Source organism: Equus przewalskii, chromosome 13 (genome assembly GCF_037783145.1).
Source record: "Equus przewalskii isolate Varuska chromosome 13, EquPr2, whole genome shotgun sequence".
In the NCBI taxonomy this organism is placed as follows: Eukaryota; Metazoa; Chordata; class Mammalia; order Perissodactyla; family Equidae; genus Equus; species Equus przewalskii.
In genome coordinates, this window is record NC_091843.1 from 87,978,499 (window position 1) to 87,998,286 (window position 19,788).

Below are 19,788 nucleotides of genomic sequence, written 5' to 3' on the forward strand. Positions count from 1 at the left end.
AACTCCCATCCAGAAAAGTGAAGAATGGAAAACATACAACAGTCTCTGGTCCATAGCAAAGGTGAAATCCTACGGACATTTGTGAGGTATCTTTTGACTTGGGTAGGTGAATTCCCTTGATTTGACCCAGATTCTACATTCTAGAAGGAAGCCTCTTGCCCATTATCCTTCATGGCCCCTGGATCTTCCCTTTAGGAAGTTCTTCTTTATCTATCATCTTCCAAGGCCACATCTGAAATAGGCATTGGGGACTATGCCCTCTTTGAAAGCCATACAGCCCACTTTGAGCAAGCGCAGGCTTAGGGACTCAGAGGTTGTTTTAAAACCGTAATAGTTATGCCACAACCAAAAGGACCCACAGCTAACATATACAGCTATGTACTGGGGGGATTTGGGGAGAAAAAAAGCAGAAAAAAAAAATCCTGTAATAGTCAAAGGTTTCTTATTCTGAGCTCATAGTTCTTTTGGCAATACAGTTTCTACAAAACCTTAGTAGTCTTTTGATTGTTTTATGCCACTAAGTTTTGGGCTGTTACGTTGCCTTAGTAACTGGAACGCTATCCGAGACTTCATCCAATGACATCGGTCATACATCCGTGTGTCCCAGAGTCCATCACTCAAAACCTAGAGATTTGCTGTTACTTCTGTCCATCAAAGAATTTAAAAGGACATCCAATTTGTTATCCATGGCAACATTTTTTAAAAGCCCTTTCCCTTTCCTTCACATTATACTGTGTTTTAAACTTTCTTCCTTACCCTCCCCTCTTTACCAATATTCTCTTAAGTTATCCCCATTTGTATGGCCTTCTTTTCTTCTCTTCTCCCTCTTTAACTTTTTTCTCTCATTCATGCCACAAAACACAAATCCCTCATCCCACATTTTTGGCTTTTTTTACTTAATTGGCCCAACCATAATAAGGCCCAGACATGTGGCAGTGGTAGGGAAATGAAGCAGGTAACACCCAAATTTGACATTGAAGGTGGAAGGAGGGAAAAAAAGTGAATCATACTCTTGCAGGGATAACTTTTATCCTCATTGCGCTTGCATGTTCATTATGCTTTCCCCGCTGCCTCTTTCCCTGAAGGAACGTACTCAGATTTACTCGACACAATGCTTCAGCTACTGCCCCATCATTCTTCCTTTTACTGTCATCTTCTCCAAAGGAGGGCATATGCTTATTTCTCCGTTTCTCAGGCTCCATTTACTTCTCAACCCATTGCAATATGACGTCTGCCCTCACAAGTCTATCAAAATCCCTCTAGGGTCACCAAATGGTCAGAAAATTGCTACATTCAGTGGTCTCTCTGGAATATAGGATACCCTGATACCGCCTCCTGGAAACTTCTCTCCTTGACTTCCAGAACCTCCTGCTTCTCTTTCTTCTTCTTATCCCACAGCTGAAACAGTGATCCAGCTGTTGATTAGATTCTCTATTAGTGGTTGCTTTTTTCTCTTTTTACTAGTCTCCTCTTCCTCAAGGAAATTGGGACAAATTCCCCGGGAGTAGGAGAGAGCGTGATCACGCGGTATCTCCCGATGTCACACTAAAAAGGATGCCTGCTACAGACCAGAAATCCACGAGAGCCCGCAGAATCCTCAACCTTTTCCTATTTTGGATTGAGTTTTCTATCTCTACTGCACTATACAAAGAACGGCGGTGACATATTATTGGAAAGTCAACTCTTGGACTAAAAAATGATTCATAGATTCATTCTCTGTGATTTACATGTTGTAGAATTTGGATTTAAAATTTCGAGTATCTTAGCAATATCTTACCCACATCATTGTTTAAATTAATGCCATTCCACAAACACCTTATCAAAAACACTGATTTTCTTATTACTTTTCCCCAAAAAACTTATTTACATTCATATGATCATTAAGAAGTCTACAGAGATCAGATATTTTGAAATTAGAAGGGAACCATAGGTCCTGCAATGAGGATTATATGAGAAATTTTCATTACGCTTTAAGAAAGAGATACATTTTTCTTATGTATTTTGTGGGGTTCTTTTGGTGAGGAAGATTGGCCCTGAGCTAACATCTGTTGCCAATCTGCCTCTTTTTCTTATTTCTTCCCCAAAGCCCAAGTACGTAGTTGTATATCCCAGTTGTAAGTCATTCTAGTTCTTCTATGTGGGATGCCACCAAGGCTTGGACTGATGAGCAGTGCTCGGTCTGTGCTCAGGATCCAAACTGGCAAACCCCAGGCTGCAGAAGCAGAGTGTGTGAACTTAACCACTCGGCCATGGGGCCGGCTCCCTGAAGACAAGTTTTTCATGAAATTTGAGAGTTAAGTTGCAGAGAACAGTATCCACTGCTACTAGTTTAAGCGGGATGGGATTTATTAAGATATATTAAATGGCTTCAGAATCATTGGGATGGCCGAAGAAAGGGCCTCTTGGATGAGTTTTTAGGGACAAAACCACACTGTAGAATTGGGCCAGTGGGGGACCTGCTGCCTCTTCTACTATCAGAAAGCCACCAGCTCAAGAACAATGCTGCCACTGCCACAATCAGGACTGTGTAAAATCATGAGGCTGCCGCACGAGGACCACACATGCAAGCCAATGGACACCTCAGCCTCATCTCCCACAAAGCTTGTGACCGGACACTGGGGTCACCATCCCTCGACAAGCAGCACAAATGACACTTTTTGCCACTTCTCAAATCTTGCATGACTGCATCTGATTGGTACCTGAGTCACATCCATAAGCTTAGCTGCAGGGAAATCTGAGGAGGCAGACATTAGTTTCCCCTTATCCTCTTATCCACCCCAGCAGGAAAAGATGTTAATGGATTCCTGAAAGCGAGTAGCTGTAGTTGAATGTTAAATGTATTTGGTATTGGCTAAATATGAAGTTTCAGAAGACACACTAATCTACACTATGAAGACTAATGAGGAAATGCTGAAGTCTTAATTTTAAAACTCAGTGCTAGAGATTACCTAACAAAAATTAACTCATTATTATCAATAAAGTACCAGGCATGGTGGAATGGCAGTTTCTGGTTAGGTCTTAGATTATGTATTCAGTAGAAAAACAAAACAATGCTGAAAGTAAAGCTGCATGCCCGGGGAGCCTCCAGTGGACTGGGGAGAGAGGCTGTGAGTGCTGTGCAGGGCTAATGTAAGTTCATTTCCTCATGATGAAATTATAGGGGGGTTGTTCATAATCAAGTAAAGTATAACTCTCCACCTCTCAATAATGAGTGAGAAATTACTCTGGAAAGGGTGGTGAATTGTGATGATAAACACAGCAGCTTTGATGCGGCTAATGCAGGTGTGCATCTTAGTAAAGCTGATGACATTCATCGCCTTCTTACTGAACCAGGAAAGGGGACTCCCTCTGTGGGTGGCGTGGGGCTGAGAGAAAGCCATGTCCTCGAGGTTCTCTACAACAATGGCAATCGGAATGTTTCACGTGGTTATTTGATACCAAGTGAAATGGATTCAGGCTGCCATTTATTGAGTAGCTTCTGCAGTCCACATTGAATAAAGTGCTTTATGTTGTTTTATTCATTGCATCATCATAAGGACCCTGGACAGCGGTATTCTTTACCGTTCACACCATCTTACAAAGGAAAAACCTCAGGTTCAGAAAGGATACGTGATTTACACAAGACCTTGGAGGTAGTGAGATACTGAGAGATTTTAAACTCAAATTTGTCCACTCAGATCGGTAATGGAAACGCCTTGGTTATGCCTGTCCAGCATTCTTTCCCCTTCTTGTGGTTTGGCTGCTCCCAGGCTTGGTGTGAGACCCAGGCACTGTTGATCAGGTCACTGTGTCCTCCTGGGCACAGTGACCAGAAATGTCATGTGACACAATCACAGCATCTCAAAGAGAATTGCATGGCTTTTTCTGGAGAAAATTTTTAAAAGGGACCTTCTCTCTTTTCTGCTGCACTAGGATTTTGAAGGTATACGCCTATAATAGCTGACAACCTCTTGCTACCAAAAGGAGAGGGTGTGCTAAGAATGGGGCCAACGCAGTGGAAAGTAGAGATGAGAGCTGGAGAAAGATTGGTCTCAACAATATCTTTTAAGCATCTAAATCCAGACATCCTGAATCCAGAGAACTCATGGAGTTTTCAAGTATCTAAGGAAATTAATTCCTTCACTTCCTAAAGTCTGTTTAGTACAAACTCTGAAGTTCATGTTCTTTCCCTTGGATCACACTATTTTAACTATCAGAGAATAAACGACCTCCAAAATAAAATAAAAATAAGACTTAATATATCAACAATCATAGGGGCCAGCCCAGTGGTGCAGCAGTTAAGTGCACACATTCTGCTTCAGTGGCCCGGGGTTCACTGGTTCAGATACTAGGTGCAGACATGGCACTGCTTGGCACGCCATGCTGTGGTAGGTGTCCCACATATAAAGTAGAGGAAGATGGGCACGGGTGTTAGCTCAGGGCCAGCCTTCCTCAGCAAAAACACACACAAAGACAATTATGTATATAGTTGTGTTTATGATATATTCTCTCTCTTATCTGTAAAAGTGACTATTAAAATCATTTTAAGAGATTTTGAGTAAAAAAAAGATGATTTGAATAATTTTGCCACAAGATAAATTACTTGAACATGTCATAAAATCTTACTGGGAAATTTCTCAAGAGAGTCTATTATACATTAATAACAGCTTACCCCTTAACATTGTATTCCACATGCCTTCTTCGTCACAAGCCAATAATGAGTGACATAAATTAAGAGGCTTTGTGAAACTAAGAAAAGCATAAGTCTATAAATATAAAACATATTTCTTTAAGATTATTTCTCAGAATCAAATTTATTGGTAATTGCAATGTTTCCCCATAGAATGTGTCTCAAAAGCATAGACAAGGATGGGCAGCACACAGTAGTTCTATAAGTAGGAAGAGAGGGTCTAGGACATTAGCTCCTTCTTACTCATTCTAATTATTTATTTCATTTATTATTTTTTTTTGCAGGGAAAGTTTCTCCCTGAGCTAACATCTCTTGCCAGTCTTCCTCTTTTTTTCCCTCCCCAGAGCCCCAGTACATGGTCGTACATCCTAGCTGTAAACTATTCTAGATCTTCTGTGTGAGCCACCACCACAGCATGATAACTGACAGATGGGTGCTGTCGTTTGGAGACTGGGAAGTGAACCCCAGCTGCCGAAGCGGGAAGAGCACTGAACTTGAACCACTAGGCCATCAGGGCTGGCTCTCATTCTAATTATTAACCAAGAACATGTATCAGGCAGGTGAGGCCGGAGAGCTGAAAATAAAAGTCCAAATTTCAGTGGGCTTTAATTTTGTTCAGCTTTACTTTTTGCTCATGGCACATGTGCAATGTGCATCACGGACCCTGCTCCATATAATCACTTGGGGATGGGGGCTCCACCAGCCTGCAGCTGCACCATCTAGAAGATTCTGCTTCCTTCTCTGCTGTGGCAGAGGAAGAGAGAGGATGAAGAACTCAGCCCTGCTGTTGAGTACTCAAGCTGGAAGTAACACACATCATTTGTTTCCCAGCCTTAGGCAAAATGAGTCACACGGCCCCAGCTTTAACTAAAAGAGAGGCTGAAAAGCGATAGTGAACCACATGGAATCTTTGGTGGATGATAACTGTCTTCTGTGGTATCTAAGAGCAAAGAAGCCTGGAATGGAAGTCACTGTGCTCCTCTGACTAGGCTGCAACCATGTAAGTTTATAGGTCTATCTTTTATTTATTCCTTCCTTACTAAATTTTCCAAGAATGCAACTATTGTATAAATGGAGGGGAGGTTGAACTTTGTTTTGCTGAGTCTTACCAAAAATTGTTTCCTATTTCGGAAATTCATGTTACCCATAGCAACACTGCTAATGATTCATAATGATTCTCCACACACATGCGGGCACCGATGACATTGCTATGTCTTCTAATGTGGTCATGCTTGCTTATTTAGATACCTAAATAAATGTTATTTTATTACAAAGTACTTTTTTTAATTTCTCCTTTTTATTGTACTCAGGATAAGGAGCATTTTTCAAAATTATAGCATAGTCAATAATAATATCTATGAATTTGGTTTTAGAATACTAAAAAAACATTAAAAATATTTGCTATGAAAAGGATGGATCTGATAAGACTGAGAAGCAATGTGTCAGGCAACATGGCATGATGTTTAAAAACACGGAGGTTATAGAGTCAAACAGATCTGAACTCAAGCCCAGTTCTACTATCTAACCTCAGGAAAATAATTTAGCTTCTCCAAACCTTAGTCCTCTCATCTCTAGAATGGAGCATTACCTGTTACATTCACTGTTTTGAGGGTTAAATGAGATAGATGGTTAGCTTGGTGCCTGACCCTTAGCAAGGAATAGATAAATTATGGCTATTATTTCAAAGTTATTATTACTAATAAAGCTTAAAACTTGACATAAAACATATAGAAACTAGAGCCTCAGAATCTTAGAGATCTTACCTGGTAATGACAAAATGGCTAACCTCTTTTTTCTCTACTTAGCTTGGGTTGGGAGAGGATCTTGTTTCCTCAAATTCTCGCTAAGCCCTGTCAAGTCAGGTGTAGGAAGCGAAAGTTTTGGTGTATTTAGATAGAACCCCGGAGTTTCTTTGTCAGTATCTTTTTGCCTTCTTTTTCCCCTTAAGAAACAGTTACTTTACCTGAGCACATGCTATCAACTAATAGTATGCCATCCACCCACACAGGCCGCCATCTTGGTGGGTGGGGATGGCAGCTCTACTGTTACCTGCCTTCGAGAGCTGGTTCTTTGATGTCAGTCAGCTCTGCTCCGTGGGCTGGAAATGTGCTTTTCTTTTGCTTTAGGGTTAGACATAATACATGGTTTTAATGATCCATCAGTAAAATACCTTCATGAGCTTAGCAGTCTGGACTAAACTGGGCAATTCTCTTTAGAACCCTCTGCCTTTCGTAAGTCTAGTTTCATAATGTGTCTGCTAATTGCACAAAAGGAGAAATTTCCAACTCCTAAACTGGATCCTTGCAGAATTGAGGCAGATTGCCTGAACTCTTTTCGCTCTGGTCACCTAAAAAATCATATGATGCCAAAGAAAATACACTGACGTTTCTAAGCTTTTACCAAATTTAAGTGTTAGAAAGAGTCCAAAGTAATTTCAACGTCACCGGAATAAGTAAAACCGATCTCTTATTTTGATTTTTTTAATTTCCTATTTTTTCCCTCAAAAGTTGAACAGAATATTAAAAGCTTAAAAAATTGAACACAGAGGGAAGATGATTTCTTAAAAGAGAATTTTGGAGTTCACTTTTCTTTCTACCTGGAAAGCTGAAAGCTGTTCTCCTATAAACTCCCATAAGATTGGCGTCTGAAATTTTCTAAGATTTATCCCCTTGAACACTTCCATTAACCAATTTTAAGAAAATTGCTGTATTTTACCATCGAGACCATAATTCAGCTGTCTTTTCCCTGGCTGATTGGCAGTGAGTGACCACCCGCCCTGAGCAGCAGCCATGGGTTGCTGGAGCCCATAGCTGGGCTCCCAGTGTGGAGAACTTCTCTGCACACTGAGAAGAGCCTGGGGAGGGGGCCTGAAGCCCCCTGCTCTACAGACTGGGCTGCAACTGGATCCCTTCTGAGGAAAAAGCACGCTACTGCAACAAATACGTATTTTACTCCAATGGGGTCACAGGCGCTAGTCTGGGTGCTGGGGATGTTACCCACCAAGATGGGTTGTCTGCTCGCCGCAGACACGCCAATAGTCAGGAGGCAAGATGGTAGGAGAGAAAGAGTTTCGTTATTACAGCTTGCTAGCAAGAGGAAAGAACCATCTCCCAGAACAAAGACTACACGCACTTATATACAGGGCTGGTCTCCAGGTCGGAGAGGTGGCTGGTCTCTGGGTGGGGCAGACATCTGGTCCCAGTTCCTGAAGGCCCTTTGTTTACTGGATATGCATCAGAGAATGGAGCAATGCCCTATACCCTGATCTTTCAGTTGTCATTGATGATGGCTATTAGCACAGACTCTCTGCCCAGGGTCATCACCTTCCTAAGGAACTCAGGAGAACAAAGTGATCATCTTAAAGCAGCTGAGAGGGGCCACAAAATCTACAGAACACGTCTGGCTAGTTAATCAGAGGTCAAAGCTACAATATGGTTTCCTTTCTACAATATGGCTTCCCTTATGTCAACCTTGTGTTGAGCTGGTATCAGGGATACAGCAGTGAAAAACAAAACAAAATGAAAGTCTGCCTTGGTGGAGTTTTTAGTCTAGTGGGAGAAGACAGACTATAAGCAAAATAAATAAGGAAATTTGATCTTGTCTTAGAAGGCAATGAATCCTAAGAGAAAAAGCTGGGAAGGGTGTTGGGAGTTTTAGAAGGACAGACAGGGTGGGCCCCACTGGGTAGGTGATATCTGAGTCAAGACTTGATGGAGCCAGCCCAGTGGTGTAGCGGTAGTGGTTAAGTTCTCGCACTCTGCTTCAGTAGCCCCAGGTTCGCAGGTTTGGATCCCAGGCACAGATCTACATACCGCTCGTCAAGCCACGCTGTGGCAGTGTCCCATATACAAAATAGAGGAAGACTGCCACAGATGTTAGCTCAGTGACAATCTTCCTCAAGCAAAAAGAGGAAGATTGGCAACAGACATTAGCTCAGGGCCAGTCTTCCTCACCAAAAGAACCCAAAAAAACCCCAAAAGACTTGAAGGAGCTGCGATTCTGCACCATGGAGATCTCCTGGGGAAGAACACTCCAAGTAGAGGGATGCTTCCATGGAAAGCCCTGTTTGAAGAATAGCTCAGAGTCCAGTGTGGCTAAAGGGGTGAGCAATGGGGTCATAAAGATTTCAACGGGATCACTGGCTTTCTTTCTGAGTGAGATGGGGAGTCATTGCAGAGTTTCGCTTAGAGGAGTGATGTGATCCGAATTGTTTTAAAATAACCACCCTGGTTGGAGAGAGGCCTGTGTAGGGGAGACAAAACCACTTTGTCCTCTACCTTCTTTTGGTTCAGTGGCTGGGGCCCTGCAAATTGTACTGACAAAAGACAAATTAACAGGAGAAAAGCATACAAATTTTATTTGATGTTAATTTTTACATGATACAGGGGACTTCCTAGAAAAGAAGTGAAGACCCAAAGAAGTGGATAGAGCTCATGTCCCATTTTTAACAAAGAACACAAAATTGTGGAGATGTGACAAGACAAAGGAAAAGGGTTTTTAGGCTTCCAGGGGCTGCAGACTACGGGAAGGTAAACACATGGTGGAATCTAATGGAAGATAGTGCTACCTTAGCAAGGTTTGTTTGTGCAGGCCCTTCTCATGCCAACTTTCTGTCTTCTTCATGGCCATGACACTTCCCCAGGAGAGGACATTTGGGCCAGTCCTCATTTCTCAGGAGTTTCTGCCTTTAGTCAGATAAGGCAGCTCCAGGAAGTCTTCTTTCTGCATCTGCCTTTAGCTCAAAATAATCCTTCTGCCAAAGTGGCGTATTTTGGAGGGGCATCTTCTGATCCCCTGCATCCCGCATGGGGACAAGGATGGGAACAGGGAGTCTCATAGAAGGGCCCTACAATGACATATGTGGGAGATGATGGCTTGGACAAGTGTGAGGCCAGGGGAGGAGGTGGGGGACAGTTGGGGTCCAGAGAAATCGTGATGGTAGAGCCAGCAAGACTTCCTGCACAATACAGATGGGATGCAATCCAGAAGAGTCCAGGGTGACTCCGAAATTTGAAGTCTGGAATTCTGAGTTATCTAGGCTAGTTGAGAATGAACGGTCGCCAATTCCCAGCTGTGTGTGTTTTTCTCGGAATCCATTTGGCTCTGTAGATACAGGTTAAGAATGTTCCTTAGCCTCAGAGGCTTTTAACTCCCCTTATGCCCTCTCTGAGCCAAACAACAGTCCGGGTCAGGCAAAGCAATGTTCCATGCCAGCCAATATAGGATGCAGCCTGTTTGAATTCCACAGGTTTCCCTGCTGAGACAGACAAGGGCTTGCCCTCAGAAGTCTACTCTCCTTAGGACTTCATCCTAAGGGGACATTTGAGTTCAGATGTCTGTTTTTGTAAAGAAATGTAAATGAAGCCATTCAGTCTTTCTGTAAAGAAAGTGAGCAAGAGAGGACATTTTCTCTTCCTCATTGCTCTGGGAAAAATCACAAGCTCTTGAGTCTGCCAGAATCTGGAAAGAATCCAGAGAGAATCTAGAAGCTTGCCTATACAACACCGCCCCCCTCCTCCCCTCCCCATGGAATGAAGCAGATGGAGAGGACAGCCTTTTTACCACCTGTGGTAGGTTTCTTTCCTGGCCTTGACCAGGGCAGACTCCTTGAGGCCATGTTCCCAGGAATAACAGTTGTAGGGGAGGAAGACATTTCCTCTACCCAATGTGGGTTCTTCTGGCCAGAGAATGAATTAAATCCACATGAGACAGAATAACAGGAGAAAATTAAACAAAGCTTTATAACATGTATACATGGGAGAGGCTCAGGCAAGCTGAGCAACTCTCCAAAATGGCTGAAGCCACCACCTTAAATATCATATCCAGCTAAAGACAAAGGAGGATGTTGGGGGTGGGGGGAGTCAGTTACAGGAGGTTACCAGAAAGAGGAATAAGATTATTATGCAGATTTAAGTCCTTGCATTCCGTATTGATAGGCGTGTGTAGAGATAAGGTCATCCCCCTTCTTCCTGGTAGAGAGGGAGACAACTTTACAGATGGGGATTTCCTTGCAAATGAAAATGTCTCCTAACAAAGGGCAAGTAATCTCTACTTTTCAGTTGCTTTCCTGTCTGCAAAGTAACCAGCCCCAAATAATCATCATGCCAAAGAGACATATCTTGGGGTGGCCAATTCCAGACCCCCACACAGTCAGGTCTTCAGGACTCTCCTGTCAGCAGCAGGTGAAGAAAGCAAAAAGATGACTGTTCCTAATACTTATGCTTTGAACTATTGCAGCAAATTTCCAGAAGTCACGTCAGATTGGAGAGCCCTCGTTAGTCTGGAGACAGAGGTGGAGAGGGCTCCTAAGAGTCCATCCGGGACAGCACTGTGGGGCCCGAGGCTCTGTCGTGGGCACCGTCAGCTCCCCAGCATCTTGCAATGTCTGGAACACAGCAGATCCTTAATAAATATTTGCTAAATGAATGAATGCGTGTCCCCAGTCTCCTCCTAATCTTGCTAATTTTCTCTAACCATAATAAGGTGAAAAGAGCTCTCCCAGGTTTACTGTCATGTAAACATAAAGGGAAGGGAGCCCGTGCTTCCTGAATATCTAGTATGTGCCACGAGGGGCCAACCTGAGAGCTTTCCACCTATTGTTTTATTTAATCCTCTTCACAGTTACACTGTAAGTTATGTATCGTTTACAGATGAAGAAACTGAGACTCAGAAAATTTCAGTCCTTTGTTCAGGCCAAGTCTGTCTGCTTTCAAATGCTATGCACATTTCACTGCACCCTGCCCTCCAGCACCTCCCAGGCGAGGGGAGGGGACAAGACATACGCAAATAATGAAAATAGAAAAGAGAATGTGAGAGGAGCCGTGAGAAGTTCAAGTACATTACAGGAAATCAGAACACAGACTCTGGAGTCAAACAGCTTAAATTCAAGTCCTTTCTCTGCCACTCGCTGGCTGTGTAGCCTCGGGAAAATTATTCAACCTTGCTGTGCCTTGATTATCTCATCTAAGAAATGGGAATGATAACAGCACTCACCTTGTGGGGAGACTGTGAGAATTAAGTGAATATGTATACACACACACAGTAAGTGACACGCACATGTTGATGATGATGATTAAAAAGGTCAGGAGATGCTTCAAGGAAGAGATGGCATTGCAAGGAAGAGTAGAATTTGGACAGGTAACAATTCAGGAGGAACGCCAAACATACGGACCAGAATGATGGAAGGCACGGAAACTGGAGAATGTCTGAGGAATGACAGTGATAAAGTTTGGCTGGAGTGTAGACCTGTGATTCTCCATGGGGTGGTGCGCAGAAAGGGATGAGAGTGCTTTGTCAAGCTGCAGCCCCAGGCCTGAGATGCTGTTTTGGTCCCTCCTCAGGAAAGTGTCCCCCAACCCCAATCCCAGTGAAGAGGCAGGTAGGAGATGAGTCTGGGAAGGCAGATGGGTCAGATCAGACTCCCAATTGCCCGGCGAAGGGGTTGAGCCTTATTTTCCACACGCACTTTCTGCTACCGAGGAGCTGTGACAGTGAACGCTCTCATGAGAGATGTTCCTGCACGTGAAACAACGCAGAACAATTCCAAAACAACGTTATCAACTGCCCCCATATTATACACTGTAGAAGAAGTCCTGTTATTTAGTCAAAAAACATATTGCGTCTTACATAGCATCTCCCACTGAAAGCAGGGAAAAGCAGAAGATGGGCAAAAATAAATCATGGAAGCTTCACATATGGGAAGGCATGTAGCAAAGCCCAGAGCTGAGGACATGGTCACAGAACATGTGTCCATGAGGCTGGCCGCTGGGCAGAGTTTCCAGAAGCTGATGGTCACTCTTCCTACTATAAAAAGGCAAAAAATGTGCAATTGCCCCTAAACAAAAAGCATTACTGTCCTCTGGGGAGGTCAAATGCTCCATCATTAAGGCTCACTGAGAGGCCACAGATATTGAAGCAATGGCCCCTTCCTCGAGGGGCTTGCTTCTTGGTTAAGAAAACAGCTGAGGTCTATGTTTGCAATAAGTGAAGGACATTTTTTTCCCAATAGCATTATCAATATGCACAAATCACTATTGCACAAAGCCTTTGATGCCAGGGAGACAGCAGGTAAAGCAGTCAAGATCAATGAGATTAACCTTAGAAGGCAACTAGGGAAAGGTGAAATCTTAGCTCATTTAAAGGGAAAAGACCAGATATGGAAATGGCTTCAGGTCCAGCTGGACCCAGGAGCTCAAACAATGTCACCAGGATTCTCATTTTCCCTTCATTCTCTGCTTTGCTCATCCCTGAATGGTTTCATTTATCAGCTAATGCTTTTTGTTTGTTGTGGGCAAGATCACTACCAGCTTAGCCACCTCAGTGGAATGTTTCTCTGTCCCAGGGATGGTACACTGATCTACAGTAGGACTCAAATTTGTTCTGCTTCAGCCACATACCCATTCCTGGATGAATCAGTTTGCCTGATCAGCCAAGGCTGGGTAATGGGCCTTCCTAGAAGCATATGGAATTATTAAAGGAAGGTTCTCCAAGGAAAGCATATTGGTCAGAGAAAAATAACATATGCTTAAAACAGAAATAATTCAGCAAATCTAAAAAACCATGAAGGGTATATAGAGCAGAAACAGACACTTAGCCATGAAATCTTAGAATGCAAGAAATGATAATAGGGCACGTTTGAGCAATTTGTTTTGAGACAAATAAATACAAGTGTTACCAACAACAGCTTAAGGCTTGGTTTTCAAACATTTATATTTTTAGTAGCAGAACTTTTTTTCCTCCAAAAAGTTGTCTTCTTGTGTGGAACCCTAAAAGATAAAACAGATTAGAGTGGAATAACTCTGGGGGGATTACAGGTGGGGCAAGGCTGGGAACCGCACCCACTGGGTCCCATTCTGGGGCCACTACAGAGAACCCTGGGGCAATTTAAGAACCTACTGGCTTATGGGAAACTTAAAAAATTTGTTAACACAAAGGCCAGTACACACTGAAAACATGAATCGCTTCCAGAAGGATTTAGAAATCACAGTGGACAAACCTATAGATCTATAACAGATCCTAAGGAAAGTGAAGGAACTTGCCAGCGCATCCCTACCCTCGCGAGACTGAGGCCACACCCCTAACACGTGCTAACAAGGTGTCCTCCGTGTCACCGTGAGCACAACTCGGGCCTCCTACCCCGTGCTTTCTTGCCTCCAAGAGGAGGCGTTGGAGCTGCAGAGAGCTAGATTCAGGCTCCGCCTCCAACCTTACTAGTTGAGCGACCGCAGGCAAGCTGCAGAATTTCCTGAGCATGTTCCTTACCGTGTAAAATGGGTTCTGTTTATTCACAGGGTCATCACGCAGATGAAAAGAGATCATCTACACAGCCACACACCGGAGGGCCTCTTGCACACCAAGCACTCAGTGGGCCAATAACTGCATTTTCTTGGTCACCAGTGTTATCAAGAAATCAGGGACACTGTGAACTGACAGACAGGAGGCTTTTTGATTCGTACCAACCCCAGGATGTGGGCCTCAATATTACTGAGAGCGACACAAATACGAACACTGACTCCGCTGCTGGAAGCAATGCATACCAGGTGCCAACAACTAATCTGGGTGCTTTATATCTCATCTCAGCCAATCCTTACAAGCTCCCTGTAAGGTGGGTCCTGTTACTACGCCCATTCACGAATGAGGAGACCAACCCTTAGACCTTGCTTGGCTTCCAACACATTCACCAGCCCAGCCCGGACGTGGCCAAGGGAAGAAATGGGTCTCACCTGCAGCAGCTGTGCAGTTTGACGTAAGGAAGAACTGTTTGTTAGGAGGGGAGTTTAGCGAGGAATCTGGCTACACTCCAGAGGTCCTTAAACATGAACACCAGTATCCTTGGGGGTTTTGCTGACTGCCTGGCTGGTGGAACTACTGGACTCCATAATTCTCTGATTTGGCCCTAAGAAGAGTTGAGGTGGAACGAGGAATGGGGAGTGAGTCTTTGAATACGAGCCATTGACAGTTCGGTCCCCTTCCTTGTCCCTCCTCCGCTCTCTAAGTGCTGTCAGAGCCTGCAGCACTCCGCAAAGCCCCCTGAAATGACCTCCGAGCCCCTCCTCCGCCCTGTGCTTCGAGCCCTCTAGTCTCCTGTCGGTTCCTTCCTGAGCCTGGGTACTTAATTCTCCCTCTCCGCGTGGCCTCTTCTGGCTGGTGACTCGGTCTGCCTGCTTTTTGCTTTGGTTTCTCCCCATAGTTCTCTCAGCTCCACACCCCACAGCCCTGGGAAACGGGATGTCCTGACCCAGATGCCCAGCGCTCATACCCTCATTGGCCCCTGCTTTTCTCTAAGGGGGTCAGATGAGGCTAGTTCCACTTTCAAGGCTTGCAAGGATGCAGGGCTCAGTCCTTGATGGTCAGGGTTTGTTGTCCTTCTGTCCCCACCCTCCCACCCCCACGCCCTAAGGTGTTTTCGGTGATAGTGCTTAAAGAAAAGGCATTACTGTCCCTGAGCCCTACAAGCACAAAGACCCCAAAGCAGAGGGCTTTGAGGTCCCTGAGACATTAAGCGGCATCAGGGGATACAGGCTAGCAGTCATGGCTGCCTACCTGTGAATTTCTGTTTCTGAAAATTCAATTATTATAGTAACAGTACACGAGCGATCCCACTCGTCTCAATCCGCCCACTTCACCTCAGCGCCAGCTCTTGAGACAGGCTGTATGCTTAAAAAAAGTATTATATGAAACTTTTTACTGAAATGTCGCCCACACTCTCCCCTCCTCTTTATATTCTCTCTGGTTACTTCCCCGATTTAAAAAACACAGAAGTCACGGGTAGGTGATGCAAAAGAAACAGGTCTTTTAATTTTTATTTTGATCTGTGCTTCTTGAGAAGTTTCGTCATTACTCTCCTCCCAAGTTGGACAACAGGTCCTGCAATTCACCCTTAGTTTTTCTCTTTTTTTTTTTTGAGGAAGATTAGCCCTGAGCTAACATCTGCTGCTAATCCCCCTCTTTTTGCTGAGGAAGACTGGCCCTGAGCTAACATCGGTGCCCATCTTTCTCTACTTTCTATGTGGGATGCCTGCCACAGCATGGCTTGCCAAGCAGTGCCATGTCCGCACCCGGGATCCGAACCGGCGAACCCCGGGCCACTGAAGCAGAACGTGCTCACTTAACCGCGTCGCCACTGGGCCAGCCCTGCCCTTAGCTTTTCTGATGCGTAGCTATCGATGCTCAGCCAGAGTCAGATTCTAATTCACAGAGAGGCCTCACCCTCTTCTGTTCTCAGTGCCCCTAGATATGTTCCCAGTGATTTTTAAAAATATATATTACAGCTTTATTGAGATACAATTCACCCACTTAAAGGGTATAACTAACTATGTGGTTTTCAGTCTATTCACAAAGCTGTGCAGCCACCACCACAATCGCTTGTAGAACATTTCATCGGCCCTGCAGAAGCCCCATCTCCCCAGCTGTCCTCCCCCAACAGTTCTTCACTGGTCCCAAGTGAGCAGCAGATTGTGGAAATGGCGTTGCTCCTGTGATTAGTCCCTCCTTTGGGTTTCAATCCCAAATGCTCCTGACGGGGCTGCGGGAGCGGTGCCTTCTTCCCGGAGGTCAGGAGGCACTGCATTAAGAGGAGCTCCAGCGCGGATGACTAAGGGCGATAGTTTAGGGTCCACAACCAAGAATTCTCCACAAGGACCCAATTACTTGTAGGCAGAGTATTAAAAACTTTCCTCTTTTCCAGGAACCATTCCTGAACTGGAAGAGAGGTTTTTAAAATTCCCTGCCAAAATTCCATTTGCAAAGTTATTTTCCCGTGGCCCTCTGGCCCACCCTTGGCACCCCTTCCTCTCTCTTAGCCCTCTCAAAACTCTGGGCGCTCGCATGGCCCCAGCTGATGAGGGTCCCCAACTTTGGTGCACCACCAGGCTCAGACATAATTCCACACTTCCAGTATATTCTTTCTGCCTGTCCATTCCTTGTGCCCCATCAAAGCTTAACTGCCCCGTATTTTCTTTCCTGTGGGCACTAGTTTTGTGGATGGCAGTGGATGGTACCAGGTGAATATGTCCTCTTCCTGGTTAACATAAAATCTTAACCCAATGTGAAGAAATCACTCTGAAAGCTGTTGTTCTATTTAAACGTGACAATCAATGTTCTGATGATTATGTGGGGGAAGGAGAGTGGGGAGAGAAGAAAGCTGTGATTTTTTTAGGAATTAAGTGCAACTGTGTCAAAGGCCAAACTACAAATCTGGTGGAAGAGCGGTGGGTGAGGCATCTCCCTCATCAAGGAGCGTTACCTCTCCGGATGTGCTGTCATATTGTTCTCTGAATGTCTTATTTTTTAAATTCTAGTGTAACCTGCTAAAAATAATTTTTGGCGCTCATTAATGTTCAGACTAAATGCCTGCTAGGGGTGGGTTTGGTGGTGTTAAGTGTGGAGTCAGATGCCAGAGCAAGGCTGCTCAAACGTGAGTGTGCGGAAGAATCACAAGACTTGCTAAAATTCCGATTCCCGGGCCCGACCTCCAGAGTTCCAGCAGGTCTGGGCGGGCCCGGTGTTACGCGGGCTCACAAGCGGTTCACAGGCCACACTGTGAGAAACGTCGTGCCAGAGACACTGCAGACGGGCACCACGGCTTTGATGTGAACTGGGCCCCTGCAGACAGCATGAGCGTCCCTCTTGTCCTTCTCCCGTCTGCTTGCCATGGGGAGGCTAAAGTTCTGTAGGGATGGGTACCTGGGAAATGTTAGCGGAAAGTTTGCAGTAGGCAGCTAAATGTCTCAAAGGCTTGAGGAAAGATGCCTGAAGTTTTCTTTTTCTTTTGAAAAAACTTAAACCCGCAGAAAGGTTGATACAACAGTGTATCCAGCACCAGATTCACCAGCTGCTAGTATCTCGTCACACGCACTCCTTCTCTGACGGTCTACAGACATGATTCCCTTCTGCCAAACCTTCTGAAAGTAGACTCCAGACTTTATGGCAGTTCACCCCTAAATTCTCCAGTCTGCATCCGTCATGAACGAGGTCATTCTCCTACACGACCCCATCACCACTGCCGCGTCTAAAACACCAGCAGTGATTCAGCATCTCACAACACACAGCTGTACTAAAATTGCCCTCACCTTCCGCCACATGGCCTTCATGGCTGTGCCATCCCATATCTGGATTCTTCTGCCTCTTTCCTGGAATCGAACTGAAGTCAAATATTTACAGCGAGGATGCCGCAGAGCTGGGGTTGAATACCTTCAACTGCGTGACTTCAGAGGGCGTATAATGAAAGGTGATTACATGAAAGGTGGCGGCATAGGTCTAGTGTTCTCGTTACCACCCAAGTGGGCTCGTCTGCCCACTGCAAGACATGCCAATAGTCAAGAGGCAAGGTGGCAGGAGAGAAAGGACTTTATTACAGCTTGCTAGCCAGAGGGAAGATGGCTGACTCTTGTCCAAAAGAACCATCTCCCAGAACAAGACTACAGACCAGTTATACATGGGGCTGGTCTCCAGGTCGGGGAGACGGCTGGTCTCTGGGTGGGGCAGACATCTGGTCCCAGTTCCTGAAGGCCCTTTGTTTACTGGATGCACATCGGAGAATAGAGCAACCCTCTATACCCTGATCCTTCAGTTGTCCTTGATGATGGCTATTAGCACAGACTCTCTGCCCGGGGTCATCACATTCCTCAGGAACTCAGGAGAACAAAGTTATCATCTTAAAGCAGCTGAGAGGGGCCACAAAATCTACAGAGCATGTCTGGCTAGTTAATCAGAGGTCACTCAAAGTTACAATATGGTTTCCTTTCTACAATATGGCTTCCCTTATGTCAACCTTGTGTCGAGCCGGTACCATTTTCAGTGTTGCTCCCTCACTGTGCGACCTTCCTTTTATGGGGGAGACTCCCCTTCAGTCCTCTGCTGCCAGTATCTGCCTGATTCTCCACTCCTGCATCACTTGCAGGTTGGCCTTGCTGTTTTCATTTCTCCACTATCTACAAACTGAAGAGAACTGTCCTACTTTCTGTCTCCTAGTTATGTTGTAGGCTTGAATTCTAGACTATTTACTCTCCTTGTTGATATACATGCTTTTGGGAAGATGTGTGGAAAATTAGGACTTAGAAGTCCTGTCATTATTGTATGAGAACTTGGAAGTCCTGAACAAACTTTTAGTGTCGTTTTCCTTTTTTTTTTTAAAGATTTTACTTTTCCTTCTTCTCCCCAAAACTCCTTGGTACATAGTTGTAGATATTTTTAGTTGTGAGTCCTTCTAGCTGTGCTATGTGGAACGCTGCCTCAACATGGCTTGATGAGCGGTGCCACGTCTATGCCCAGGATCCGAACCAGCAAAACCCTGGGCCGCCAAAGCAGAGCAAGTGAACTTAAGCACTCGGCCTTGGGGCCGGCCCCTAATGTCAAGTTTTCTTAAATCCTCTAAGAGTTTGAGCCAGACGTGATCTATGAATATAACCAATTGACTTTGATTCTGAAAACATTTTATGGTGAGTCAAAGCTTGTTTCTTACCTCCATCTGAGATGAAAATAAAGGGTAGCTGGGCAGTGATTGATAGTTCTTAAAATGAGGACAAAGGTAGTTATTTTGTTTGTGTTCATATTTCATGTTTTGTTCCAAGTTATTTGATAGTGTTTCTAACTGGCTATTACATGAATGATGTTTTATTTTTCATATAGTTTATTTCTATAGGGAAATCTTAATTGCCTGCAGTCATGTGCTAATCTGTGCTGCCAATCAATCTAGGAAGCAATATAAAATATCCTTGAAAACCTCCGAAATCCCAGACATGTCTCAGTTTAGTTGAAGGTAACCATGGTGCAAGGCTGGGAAGAAAAAAGAAGCTTCCTCGTCTATGCAAGCCAGAGGAATGAAGGGAGGGCAAGTCACCTTAAATCTTGTCTGGAACGAGGTTGGGTTTTTACTTCATTTTTTAAAATTAATTTGTTGACACCAAATGTTCCTCCAGCTAAAGAACTCTCATGAAGAACTTTAGAGAGTCACAAAGCCATGGAACTGAAAGACACTTTAGACTCTTTAGAAGCCGGGGGTGGAAAAGATAAGGAACTTGTTCAAGGTCACACTGCTGGTCAAAGGCAGATCCAGAAAGACTCTTAAGAAGTCAGGATAAAGGCAGGAAGTACAGGAACTTAGCAAGAACGCATATCCA

The 19,788-nt window shown here is 44.5% G+C and overlaps 1 long non-coding RNA gene across 1 annotated transcript; it reads left to right on the forward strand.

The window, feature by feature from the left end:
- The first annotated feature begins 5,282 nt into the window (after positions 1-5,282).
- LOC139075366 (uncharacterized) lies at positions 5,283-11,095 on the forward strand. Its single transcript, XR_011525721.1, has 2 exons — positions 5,283-5,669; positions 10,907-11,095. It is a non-coding gene; the product is annotated as an uncharacterized lncRNA (long non-coding RNA).
- The last annotated feature ends 8,693 nt before the right edge of the window (positions 11,096-19,788 follow it).